A 12,820-nucleotide genomic window follows, 5' to 3' on the forward strand; every position below is an offset into this window, starting at 1 on the left:
GGAATTTCGGGTCGTGATATGCACGAAGGGCGATGTCGTGTCGTTTCTATTGATTTATTGGTGAGATTGAGAGTAAAATCACGAAGGGTGATGCCGTGCATTTTTCCTTTATTGTATTCACTATTCCTGTCGATTCATGGTATATTGACTGCTCCGGTGATCATTCTGTTGTGGTTCTTTATCTTGTATTCCCCTCAGTATGTTCCCCACCCAACATTTCCTGTTTAGTTCTTCATTTCTTTTATTGGTATATACACTGTTAAATTGTACATGTTGACTTGTAGGTGCCTTGCCTTAGCCTCGTCACTACTTCATCAAGGTTAGGCTCGACACTTACCAGTACATGGGGTCGGTTGTACTGATACTACACTCTGTACTTTCTATGCAGATTTTGGTACCGGCTCGGGTTGATCGAGAATTTTTGCTATTGGACCGCTGTCCGGAGACCCAAGGTAGATCTGTCGACATTCACAGACCTTGAAGTCCCCGTCTATCTTCTCTGTCCTACTGTTTCTTTCATTCAGACAGTTGTATTTCTTTCAGACTATTACTTGTAGAAAATTCTAGAATGCTCGTGAATTGTGACTCTAGATCCGGGTGGTAATAATTAATACAGTTTTATGATATTCGGTACTTATTATATTTCATCTTAGTTAATTATTGTTAATTACTGAATGGGAATAAGGAATTAATTTAATGATTCTCTAATGTTGGCTTGCCTAGCAAGTGAAATGTTAGGTTCCATCACGGTCCTGTCGGTGAAAAATTTCGGGTCGTGACAGTATCAGAGCATTGGGTTACATAGGTCTCATGAGTCACGAGCAATCTTAGTAGAGTCTGAAGGATCGGTACGGAGACGTCTGTACTTATATCTCAAAGGAAATGAAGTTTAGGAACAACATCACTTCTTTCTTTTTATGTCGTGCGATTTTATTCTATCATTGATGATTGAATCATTCTACTCTTATTCTCTCGGAGATGGTGAGAACACGTAATACCTCTATCGGTGGACAGGGACCAGAACCCCCGGTGGCAACTATGGCTAGGGGTAGAGGTCGAGGACGAGGTTGTGCTAGAGGCCGAGGCAGAGGCCGAGGTAGAGCTCAGTCCAGAGCTCGAGCAGCTGCACCGGTTGTAGGACCTCAGGTGGACCTTCAGGAGGAAGTTCCAGTTCAGAATGTACCAGTTGGACCAGTTCAAGTCCCGGAAGGATTCATAGCCACTCCACTACTTCAGGATGCTCTAGTCGGTTTGGTAAGTCTTATGGAGGGCGTGGCCCAGAATGGTATGTTTCCAGTGGCACCAGCCGTCTCATAGGGTGGGGGAGGAGCACAAACTCCGACTACTCCCACTCCGGAGCAGATGGCTCCCCAGAATCAGGCTCCAGTAGCCCCGCCAGTTGGGGTAGTTCAGCTAATTGTTGCGGCACAGACCAGTGATAGGCCCGCCATGTATTTTGAGGCCTTATTGAGACTGGATAAGTTTACTAAGCTCTTTCCAGTTCACTTCAGTGGTACACCTTCTGAGGACCCACAGGATTATCTTGAACGCTGCTATGAGGTGCTGTGGAACATGGGTATAGTTGAGACCAGTGGGGTTGATTTTGCTATTTTTTAGATGACGGGTTCCGCCAAGAGATGGTGGAGAGATTATACATTGACCATACTAGTTGGATCGCCTGCACTTACCTGGGAGCAGTTCTCTCAGCTATGTCTGGAGAAGTTTCTTTCTATCACACTGAGAGAGGAATTCTGCAAGCAATTTGAGCATCTACAGCAGGGCAGTATGACTGTTACTCAGTATGTGTCCCGTTTTGTGGATTTTGCCAGTCATGCTCTCGCTTTACTACCTACTGAGGGGGAGAGAGTGAGGAGGTTTATTGAGGGACTCACTCACCTAGCAGGCTTCAGATGGCCAAGGAGACCGGAAGTGAGATTTCTTGTCAAGCGGCTGCTAATGTCGCGAGGAGGATCGAGATGGTTCTTTCACAAGAGAGAGGGCAGAGGTCTGATAATAGGCCTCGTCAGTTTGGTGGTTTCGATGATGTTTCGTCTGGAGGCATGGGTAATTTTGGTAGGGGTCATCCTCCCAGATCGTTTCATTCAGCGCTTCATGCATCTCCCGGTGCTTCAAGGAGTCACGGTCCTATTATGCCTTACTATGGATAGCCAGCATTTAGTGCACATTCAGCTCCTATCAATGCACCGCCACTCCAGAGTTACTACAACGGTTATCCGACCCATTTGGGCCAGCTTCAGCTTCAGCAGCCATGGCATCAGGATGGGTGTTATGAGTGTGGGAACATTGGTCATATTAGGAGGTATTGCCCTAGATTGGCAAGTATTAGATCTCGGCAAGATTCTCGTGCCATCATACCAGCACCGGTTGCTTCATCGCCTGCTCAGCCAGGTAAAGGTAAGGGTCAGGCAGCTAGAGGTGGAGGTCAGACCATTAGAGGTGGAGGTCAGACCATTAGAGGTAGAGGTCAGACCGTTAGAGGTGGAGGCCAACCAGTTAAAGGCCGTCCCTGGGACGCAATTCAGAGTGGTGCGGCCCATCCCCGATTTTATGCTTTTCCAACTAGGCTTGAGGCCGAGTCATCTGATGCTACGATCATAGGTATTATTCCAGTTTGCCATAGAGATGCTTCAGTTCTATTTGATCCAGGATCTATTTATTCCTATGTGTCCTCTTATTTTGCTTCATATTTGGTTGTGCCTTGTGATTCTCTGAGTACTTCTGTGTGTGTATCTATACCGGTGGGAGACTCTATTACAGTAGATCATGTCTATCGTCCGTGTGTGATTACTATTGGTAATCTTGAGACTAGTGTGGATCTTCTACTTTTTGATATGGTAGATTTTGATGTCATCTTGGGTATGGATTGGCTGTCACCTTATCATGCTATATTGCATTTTCATGCCAAGACAATGACTCTAGCCATGCCGGGTTACCTCAGTTAGAGTGGAATGGAACTCCTGGTCATTCTGCCAGCTGGGTTATTTCTTATATGAAAGCTCGGCGTATGGTAGAGAAATGGTGTCTAGCCTATTTGGCTTATATTCGCGATCCCAGTGCGGATGTTCCTTCTATGGACTCAGTACCAGTTGTTCGTGAATTTCCAAAAGCATTTCTTGCAGATTTGTCGGGGATGACACCCGACAGAGATATTGACTTTTGTATTGATTTGGCTCCGGGCACTCAGCCCATTTCTATTCCACCATACCGTATGGCCCCGCCGGAGTTGAAAGAATTGAAAGAGCAGTTACAAGACTTGCTTGATCAGGGATTCATTAGATCCAGTGTCTCGCCCTGGGGTGCACCAGTATTATTTGTAAAGAAGAAAGATGGCTCTATGCAGATGTGTATAGATTATCGGCAGTTGAACAAGGCCACTATCAAAAACAAATATCCGCTGCCAAGAATTGATGACTTATTTGATCAGCTTCAGGGTGCCAAGGTATTTTCGAAGATTAATTTGTGTTCTGGTTACCATCAGTTAAAGATTAGGGAATCTGATGTCCCTAAAACAGCTTTTCGGACTTGGTATGGGCATTACGAATTCCTAGTGATGTCATTTTGGTTGACAAATGCCCCAACAGCATTTATGGATTTGATGAATCGGGTGTTCAAGCCTTATTTGGATTCTTTTGTGATTGTATTCATTGATGATATCTTGATTTACTCCAGCGGTCGGGAGGAACATGAGCAGCATCTTCGAAGTATGCTTCACACTTTGAAGAAAAATCAATTATATGCCAAGTTTTCAAAATGTGAGTTTTGGTTAGACTCAATTGCCTTTTTGGGGCATGTTGTATCGGCAGAAGGCATAAAGGTGGATCCTAAGAAGATTGAGGCTGTTCAGAATTGGCCTAGACCTACTTCAGTTACAGAAATCCAGAGTTTCCTAGGTTTAGCAGATTATTATCGTCGGTTCGTGGAAGGATTTTCATCTATAGCAAGCCCATCGACCAGACTGACCCAAAAAGGTGTCCCATTCAGATGGTCAGACGAGTGTGAGTTGAGCTTTCAGAAGCTCAAGACTGTTTTGACTACGGCGCCAGTATTGGTATTACCCACAGTTTCAAGATCGTATACGGTATATTGTGACGCATTTCACATTGGGCTTGGTGCAGTATTAATGAAAGATGACAAGGTAATTGCATATGCGTCGCAGCAGTTGAAAGTTCACGAGATGAATTATCATGTTCATGACTTAGAATTGGCAGCCATTGTTCATGCGCTGAAGTTTTGGAGGCATTACCTCTATGGTGTCTCGTGCGAGGTATTTACTGATCATCATAGCCAGTATCTGTTCAAACAAAAGGATCTTAATTTGAGGCAGAGAACATGGTTAGAGTTGTTGAAAGACTATGATATCACCATTTTGTATCACCCCGGAAAGGCCAATGTGGTGGCCGATGCTTTGAGTAGAAAGGCTGTGAGTATGGGCAGTCTTGCGTATATTCCGGTTGGTGAGAGACCATTAGTTGCAGATGTTCAGACTTTGGCTAATCAGTTCGTGAGGTTAGATGTTTCATAACCAAGTCGTGTTCTGGCTTGCACAGTCGCTCGGTCTTCCTTGTATGAGCGTATTAGAGAGAGGCAGTATGATGATCCTCATTTACTTGTCCTTAAGGACACGGTGCGGCACAGTGATGCTTAACAGGTTGCTGTGGGGGAAGATGGAGTTCCACGAATGCAGGGTCGTATTTGTATGCCTAATGTGGATGGGCTTCGTGAATTAATTCTCGAAGAGGCACACAGTTCCAGGTACTCTATTCATCTAGGTACCGCCAAAATGTATCAAGATTTGCGGCAACATTATTGGTGGAGGAGAATGAAAAAGGATATAGTTGCATATGTAGCTCGATGTTTGAATTGTCAGCAAGTTAAGTACGAGCGTCAAAGACCTGGTGGTTTGCTTCAGAAGTTAGAAATTCCTGAGTAGAAGTGGGAGCGTATCACTATGGATGTTGTTGTTGGGATCCCACGGACTTAGAGAAAATTTTACGCAGTATGGGTCATTGTGGACAGGTTGACCAAGTCAGCACATTTCATTCCAGTGGCAGTTACCTATTCTTCAGAGAGGTTAGCTGAAATTTACATTCGTGAGATTGTCCGCCTTCACGGTGTGCCCGTGTCTATTATTTCAGATCGAGGTACGCAGTTTACCTCACATTTTTGGAGGGTTGTACATCGTGAGTTAGGCACGCAGGTTGAGTTGAGTACAGTATTTCATCCAGAGACAGACAGACAGTCAGAGCGCACCATTCAGAAATTGGAAGATATGCTTCGCGCTTGTGTTATGGACTTTGGAGTTTCTTGGGATCATTTCTTGCCACTTGCGTAGTTTTCTTATAGTAATAGCTACCAGTCGAGCATTCAGATGGCTTCATATGAGGCATTATACGGAAGGCGATGCCGATCGCCAGTTGGTTGGTTTGAACCGGTAGAGGCTCGATTATTGGGTACCGATTTGGTATGAGATGCCTTGGATAAGGTCAAGATTATTCAGGATCGACTCCGCATAGCTCAGTCTAGGCAAAAGAGTTATGCCAGCCATAAAGTTCGTGATATTGCATTCATGGTTGGAGAAATAATATTGCTCCGAGTTTCACCTATGAAAGGTGTAATGAGGTTCGGAAAGAAGGGTAAGTTGTACCCTAGGTATATCGGACCCTTTGAAATTCTTGAAAGGGTAGGTGAAGTAGCCTACAGGCTTGCATTACCACCTAGTTTATCAGTGGTTCATCCGGTGTTCCATGTGTCTATGCTCCGGAAATATCATGGTGATCCGTCCCATGTGTTAGATTTAAGCTCAGTCCAATTGGACAAAGATTTGACTTACGCGGAGGAGCCGGTGGCTATTCTAGACCGGCAGGTCCGACAGTTGAGGTCTAAGAGTTATCCTTCAGTTCGAATGTAATGGAGAGGTCAGTCGGTAGAGGCATCTACCTAGGAGTCCGAGTCGAACATGTAGAGTAAATATCCACACTTATTCACCAGCTCAGGTACTTTTTTTCTAACTCCGTTCGAGGACGAACGTTTCTTTTAGAGGTGGAAAATGTGATGACCCAAAATGTCATCTTTAAATTTAATAAGTAATTATGTGTTCTAAAACCTCTAAAAGCACCATTTATCATTCTCGACTTGCATGCACAGTTCCGTACAATTTTCCAGAAAGTTTTTATGTGAAAAATGGATTAAAATGTGAAATAGAGCTTTAAAACTCAACTAAGTTGACTTTGGTCAATATTTTGAGCAACCAAACCTAGATCAATCTTTTTACAATTCCGGTAGGTCCGTATCCTGATTTGGGACTTGGGCGTATGCCCGGAATTGAATTCCGAGGTCCCTAACCCGAGATATGGAATTTTGATGAAAAATTAAAAGCTTGAAAGCTTAATGATTTTTAAGAAATTACTGATGTTGGATTTATTAACCCCGGGTCTGTATTTTGGTTCCGGAGCCCGGTATAGGTCCACTATAATATTTATGACTTGTCTGCCAAATTTGGTGAGAATCGGAGTTGATTTAACGTGATTCGGACGTCCGGTTGTGAAAATATAAGTTTTAAAGTTTTCATGAAAACTTCCTTTGATTTGGTGTCCGATTCATAGTTCTAGGTGTTATTTTAGCGATTTAATTGTACGAACAAGTTCGTATGAGGTTTTTGGACTTATGTGCACGTTTGGTTTGGAGCCCCGAGGGCTCGGGTGAGTTTCGGATAGGATACAGGATGATTTTGAACTTAGAACAATCTAGTTTTCTGCAACTTCAGGCTTCTGGTATTTCCTTCATCGCGTTCGCGAATGTACTCTCGCGAATGCGAAGAGCAAACTGGGTTGGCTGAATTTTCCTTCTTCGCGAACGCAAAGCTATGGGGACTTTACCCTTCGTGAACGCGACCAGCTCAACGCGAACGCGGAGCTTTAGAGGCCTGGGGGAGGGGTCAGTCGCCCTTCTACGGGAGCGCGAGCACTGGCACGCGAATGCGAAGGCCAGGGGTGAAAAGCCTTCACGAACGCGAAGGAGGACTCGCGAACGTGAAAGCCACGGGCTTCTACTCAAAGCGAATGCGACAGGCCCTTCGCGAACGCGAAGAAGGCCTGACGCCTGTGACTTAAAACAGAACCAAAATGGGATTTTTCCCATTTTTTACAAACCCTCAATTAGAACTCGGTTTAGGGGCGATTTCAAAGGAGTTTTTCATGATTTCGAACTGGGTAAGTGTTCTTTATCATATAGTGATTGTATTTCATAAATCTAAGTCTATATTCATTATTTATTTCGGATTTAGATGGAAGAAATTGGAAATTTTATAAAATCTTCCAAAAACAAAAATTTAAGATTTGAAGGTCCATTTGATATCGGAATTTGATAAATTTTATATGGTTGGACTCGTATCGGAACGAGTGTTCGAATTTCGTAAGTTTTTCCGATATTTGAGACGTGGGTCCCACTAGCAAATATTTTAATGAATTTCGGATGTTTATCCGAAAAATTAGTAAATTCATATGGAATTAATTCCTATGATTCGTATTGATTATATTGAATTGTTTATGAATAGATTTGAAGCTTTGGAGATATATTTAAAAGGAAAATTTGTGGTCGAATAATTGATTGGAATTTGCAAAGTGAGGTAAGTGTCGTGGTTAACCTTGACTTGAGGGAATAGAACCCTTAAACTATTTGTTATGTGAAATGCATGTGAACGACGTATAGGCGAGGTGACGAGTGTCTATACGTCGTTAAATTAATTGTTTGCATATTTACTTGAAAAATTATAATTTGTTTTAATCATGAATTAATTATTATAATAATTGTTTCTCTCCTATTCTTTGTCAAATATTATTTCTTGAATTCCTGCATTAATTGTTACATGCTATTTGAATTATGTGTCTCAATTGTTATTTGACATTAAGCATGTTAAATATTAAACTAACTATTTTCTCCCCGATTTCCATAATAATTTTCTATTTGTCATTGTTTGTTTCATAATTAAATCATGATTATTGTATGCTTGTTGTCTTATAATTTTATAGTAATTGTTGTATTTATTGGGGAAATTACTTCTATAAGAATTGGTAAATGGATATATTGAAGGATCGGGTTGCACGCCGCAACAGAATTGATTGAAATGGATATATTGGAGGATCGGGTTGTTCGCCGCAACAGACTTATTAAAAAGTCCATATTGGAGGATCGGGTTGCATGCCGCAACAGACTTATTAAAAGTCAATATTTGGGGGATCGGATTGCACGCCGCAATAGACTTATTAAAAGTCAATATTTGGGGGATCGGATTGCATGCCGCAATAGACGTATTAAAAGTCAATGTGTATACTTGATTAAAAATAATTATATGAGAGGATTGAAAATGAATATATTGTGAGAGCGGGTTGCATGCTGCAACAGAATTGAATATGAATATATTGTGAGAGTGGGTTGCACGCTGCAACAAAATTGATGGAAATGATAATTGGTTATGATTGCTGAGTTGACTTCAATTATTATATGAAATCCGAGCAAGTCTATGGTGCGCCGCTGGGACCAACTCCGAAATATAAAATGCTGATCGAAGTCAAACATGGCCTTTTAAGCCAGCCTTAACCAAGTGTTCCAATTTCAACCTGAACTCTTCCAAATCTCGAACTAACCATCCCGCAAGTCATAAAATAGTAAAAGAATGTACGGGAGGTCTTATTTAGGGGAACGGGGTTCTAGAAATCAAAATGACCGGTCAGGTCGTTACAAAGGGGCATTTCCCCCACTCAAGGTTACGCAAGATACTTACTTCAAACCGTGAAATTCTTTACTGCGCTATGCCTTTGTCTGGCCAATTGGCCTCCGAAAGCCTCGTATTTAGTCACAATTAATTTGATTAGTCAATAAAAATTATTGGAATTAATTCTATATGAAAATACTAATTTTCAAACAAAAATTCAAAATTTAACTCAAAAATTGCTTGTGGGGTCCACGTCTCGGTACCCGACAAAAGTTACAAAATATGAACGTACATTCAACCATGAATTCAACCAAATAAATGTTAAAAACAACCATGGATTCGGGTAATTGACCAATATGGGACGAAGTCCTATTCCCGAGCTCCAATTCATCAAAAATGAAAAATGGGACAAAGTCCCATTTTCAGAACTTAAATTCTCTGCCCAGTCATTTCCTCTATGCGATCGCAGACCAAGTCTCGCGATCGCGAAGCACAAAATATTTCAAGCAAAATTTTACTCTATGCGATCGCGGCCATTCCCCCGCAATCGCGATTAACAAAATTTCCAACAGTCTTTTCCAACTCTTTCGAACAGTCTCTAGTTTAATGGTCATAACATTTTGTACAAAATTCTAAATAACAAATGGTTTAACTTTATGAAAAATAGACACCAATGGCTACAACTTTCATTTTTGGATCATATCTAAATTCCTTATAGATTGCGAGATATATGCTTCCAAAGTCAGGTTAGTCACAACAGGATTTTACTCTACGTGATCGCAAAAGGCCTTCCGCGATCACACTGCACACTACTGTAGCCAAAAACCAGCAGCTACAAAATGGCCGAGAAATGGTCTGAAACCACCCCGAAACTCACTCGAGCCACTCGGGACCTCGTCCGAACATACCAACAAGTCTCAAAACATATTACGGACTTATTCGAAACCTCAAATCACATAACAAAATGCTAAAACCACGAATCATACCCCAATTCAAGCTTAAACAAACTAAGAGTTTCAGAAAAGTTTCAGAACTAGATTCCAACCCCGATATCAAAAAGTCAACTCCTTGGTCAAACTTCGAACTTAAACTTCCTATTTTAGCCAAAATGCGTCAAATTGGCCTATGGACTTCCAAATCTCAATCTGGATATACACCTAAGTCCAAAATCACCATAAGAAGCTATTGGCATCATCAAATTTCCATTTCGGAGTCGTTTGCTCACAAGGCAATCTCCGGTCAACTCTTTTTCATTTAAGCTTCAAAAATAAGTATAGTTCTTTCAATTAAGTTCTGAATCTTCCGTAAATCAAACTCGAGCACCCACACAAGTCATAATATACATTACAAAGCTTTTTGGGGACCTTGAGTCACTGAGCAAGATGCTAATTCACAAAATGATAAATCGGGTCGTTATATTCTCCCCCTCTTAAACATATGTTCGTCCTCGAACGTGCCAAGAATCTTTCTAAGGACTTTAATTTACTGAGTGTATTTACTACACCCATACTCGCCGGTGATTCTATGTCACCGCAAACTTAACATGGGTTCGACAACACCATCTCAGTTAAGATTATTTCTTTTATCTACATTTATACACTTTAAAACCAATTTCTTATATTCCAAACATTTTCAAAAGGCCTTATTTTTACATCAACGCACGCTATTAGTTTCAACTAGCTATAGCAACTCGTGCCTACGCACACATCATATGTATGCCCATAACCACATCTCTGGTCATAGTAATTGTTCATTCTTAATTCCAGCATCCTCAATTAATCTCGTAATAACCAAAAATCTCGTTTCAAATTTTCACAATATTGACACTAATTCGCGAGGCATGAAGACCTCATAATTATTTACCCGAATTAACGATTCATATTTAACGCCATCTAGGCACTCGCCTCGTAGGCTAAAACTCAATAATTACAACACGAATCTGGCTGAATATGCACAGAAAAACATAAAAGAATTATCATAGAAGGCTAACAGGCATGACTTCCTATTAGTACTATATAAGATTTCACAAATGGAGAATTTAAAACACGTGAATGTAATCACAAGGATCTCATCCTGGTATAACTTCCACCGCGGCACGTAGCCCGAAGTGCAGAGTGTAATATCAGTACAACCGACCCCATGTACTGGTAAATGCTGAGCCTAACCTCGACGAAGTAGTGACGAGGCTAAGGCGGGTCACTTACATTAACCGGTACGCAATATTAGTAACAACAAATAATAGAAATAAATCGGGTAACTCAGACCTTTATTTGTATTTATTCTAGAAGCTCGTGCACTTGTGACACCAATCGTGGGATGGTATTTAGACACCGTTATTTTTATGGATTATTCATTATATTTCAGAATTTACTTCCGCAATTGTTCTTTGTTATTAATAAATTTAAAAATTATTTTAAAAATTGATAATATTATTCTAACGTTGGCTTGCCTAGCAAGTGAAATATTAGACGCCATCACGGTCCGAATGTGAGAATTTCGGGTCGTGACAATACCGTGAGGAAACGGATAACTTAGGAAAAAATGACGTCATTTTCCATAAATTGTGTCTCAGTATGTTGGTTATGTGTTTGATTTTGCTCTAAAAAGTGAAAGAATCGATACACAACTAACACATTGTTTTCAAATATTTGAGAGAGCCTCTGTGGTTAAAAATTGTGAAGAAATAAAATCGAACTCGTGACCTTTTCTAATTTAAGACTCAACAAAACCAACAGATTAAGGCTACTTCTTGTCCAAAAATATGATAATTAAAGTTATTATTCTTCTATAAATTTCGACACCGCTTACAAAAATTCCTGTTGCTCTAAAACTCGCCTTCTATACTTTAACCAACAATTAATTACTAAGGATATAGTTCTCACAAGAATGTTGAGTTTTCCATTGAATGCAGAGGAAACCCTTTTCATGAGCTGAACTCTTTGCTCTCTAGAGGTTACATCGCATATCGAACCTTTTACTTGAAAGCCTTTGTCTGCCCAGTCTTGCAAAGATTTATTGAGCTCTGATTCTTCTCTCGAACATGTGTACGCTGTTGCACCAAGTTGCTCAAGCTTCTCTACAACTGCACGCCTATAGAAAAAAGAAGAATTAACCAAAAACAGTCGCATATCCAATCGCTTAAATTTAAGTAGCCAACAATATATAATATATGTATAATCTATGTGCGATATGTGTATAACCGCATATAAATATCTATGTATATTGATGAAAAAAGTAAATCGTGAATCCGAAAGACTATTTGTGTAAAGATCCCAAGAAAAAACATAATGGTCATCCATACCATCCATACTTAATAAGATGACTGCAAAACGTGTTGAGTGTTTCTGGTACCATTTTTCATGGAAAATTATTTTTTCGTATTCGATTTGTGAGTGAATTAATTTTTCAAGTATATATGTATTAATGATAATGTCTTAGTGTTAGTTGGAACAACGAATAAGAAGTTAAAAGTTATTCTCCATAAGTGAGGTAAGTCATTTTCTCCTTTTTATTGAAAAATCTAGCAATTAAATCAAAAACGACTTTTTCATAAAACATTTGCCTAAAAAATGATTTCCGTCAATACCAAACACTACTGTAGAAGAAAATTTAAAATTTAACTCACCCAATTCCAAAAGTGCCGCCAGTGACAAGAGCAGTCAAACCAGTAAGAGCATCTATTGGCAAATCCTTCAATCTTCGCCATTGATTGATTAGAATGTTTTTGCGGTATATATATATATAACTATTTTCAAAAAGAAATAGAGTATTTACCACTCTTATTTGTAACATCTATAATTCACTAATAAATGTGTTGCTCCCAGTTGTTTCATTTTATTTCCTTTTTTTTGTTTAGTTTCACGTCCTACCTAGTAGGGTTGTTAAAGATGATCAGCAATAGTTACAAGCTTTAAATTTCAATACAAATTTCCAGCAAACTTGTAGAATCTATAGCCAATAGGAGTGTTTTAATCTCGCAGCTTCTTCTTTTTAGTTAGGTTGAATAGTCAAAAGACACTTATAGTCTGCACATGATTGTGTTCCGAAGTCCAGTGGCGTACGCATGATTTTTCATAAGCGGTGTCATAA

General features: G+C 40.2%; 1 pseudogene; it reads right to left on the bottom strand.

The window, feature by feature from the left end:
• The window catches only part of LOC104113129 (tropinone reductase homolog At5g06060-like), a 192,607-nt pseudogene extending 180,084 nt beyond the window's left edge, over nucleotides 1-12,523 (bottom strand).
• Nucleotides 12,524-12,820: the final 297 nt, after the last annotated feature.

This window comes from Nicotiana tomentosiformis, chromosome 6 (assembly GCF_000390325.3).
Source record: "Nicotiana tomentosiformis chromosome 6, ASM39032v3, whole genome shotgun sequence".
NCBI classification, from domain to species: domain Eukaryota; kingdom Viridiplantae; phylum Streptophyta; class Magnoliopsida; order Solanales; family Solanaceae; genus Nicotiana; species Nicotiana tomentosiformis.